The sequence below is a fragment of the Pteropus alecto genome, unplaced genomic scaffold, assembly GCF_000325575.1.
Source record: "Pteropus alecto unplaced genomic scaffold, ASM32557v1 scaffold25, whole genome shotgun sequence".
Classification (NCBI taxonomy): domain Eukaryota; kingdom Metazoa; phylum Chordata; class Mammalia; order Chiroptera; family Pteropodidae; genus Pteropus; species Pteropus alecto.
This window is the reverse complement of record NW_006441955.1, coordinates 34,569,840-34,570,970: the sequence shown is the minus strand read 5'-3', so window position 1 is coordinate 34,570,970 and position 1,131 is coordinate 34,569,840. Positions and strand designations below refer to the sequence as shown.

Below are 1,131 nucleotides of genomic sequence, written 5' to 3'. Positions count from 1 at the left end.
CTCAAGTGTGAAACTCTGCCCTCAGACTCCTGTGGTGGATGCTTGTTAAAAACGAAGATTTCCAGAACTCTCTTGAGGCCTGATTCTTTGAAGGGTTAACCAGTATCTCAGGTGCTTCTTGTATAACTTTAATTTGGAGACCCTCGGCACATTCAGTAATGCAGGGAGAAGGTATCGTCACAAAATCAAATTGCACCAAACCCAGGGCACTTTTTAGGGTAGAGTATTCTGCTGACTGAGATGCCACCTTTGATGCTTTGCCTGGCCATCAAGCATCTTGCAATAATTGGTCCCCTTCGGAATCCAAACCTTCCTCTGCCATTACTCTATAGTTGTAACTGGCAATCTTGAGTTCTTTAGCTGTTTTCCTCAACATTATGAAAAGAAAAGGAATCTTGGCACGCTAGTGATTGTGGAAATCAAATATGGGCCTGTTCCACCTTAAAGGGCCTAAGCTTGCCTAAGTGTTTGGGTCTAGCAGAGTTTGGGCACCACCATATTTGGAGCGTGCCTACTTTGGGGCGGGAACCTCCTTGAGAGTGATTAGGTCAGCGCTGGGGGAGGTGACCTTGCTTGGTTTCTGGCACCCGACAACAGAGGTGCACTGTTTCTGCTCCCCCGTTTGTCTAATTGGCCCAAACGCTCCACTAGCGCGAAGCTGCCCAAGAGCTCCTCGCTGGCCACCCCCGCGGTCCGCAGCTCGGTAGAGGCGGGAAAGCAGCGCGCCTGCGCCGTGGGAACCGGGGCCCGGAGGCGAAAAGCGGGGAACGGAGGGGGGCCACTGGAGCCGAGTAGCGTACAGAGCGGCGTGTGACGCGGGGACGCCGCGCGCTCCCAACGTCGCCCCGGTTTGACGCACACGGCACCAAACTGTGAGTTTCAGGGGTTATTTGGTCGGATTTGCCGGGACCCGAGTGGGTTTCGGGCCTCTGGGCTGTGGCGGCGGCGGGACTAAGGGTGGCGGAAGAAGTTGGGGGACCCGGCCTTCGGCGCTTGAGCCGGGGGAGCTACGCCCTAGGCTGGGTCCCAACCATCCAAAAGGACGCATTTTGCCGCACAGGCTAAGATGGCGGCGGCGGCCGAGGAGGCGGAGTTGGTGCTACACAAGGAGGCCGGGCCCCGGTCGGGGCG

The 1,131-nt window shown here is 56.6% G+C and overlaps 1 protein-coding gene across 7 annotated transcripts in view; it reads left to right on the top strand.

Annotated features, from left to right (window-relative positions):
- The first annotated feature begins 563 nt into the window (after nt 1-563).
- Nucleotides 564-1,131, top strand: part of ZNF644 (zinc finger protein 644) — a 96,216-nt gene continuing 95,648 nt past the window's right edge. For 4 of the 7 annotated variants that reach the window (XM_006919397.3, XM_025051905.1, XM_015595166.2 and 1 more), the window contains exon 1: nt 564-872. The gene's annotated coding sequence lies outside the window, so the exon portion shown is untranslated. The remainder of the gene's footprint in view (nt 873-1,131) is intronic. The other 3 variants (XM_015595170.2, XM_025051907.1, XM_015595169.2) reach the window with 1 other exon arrangement.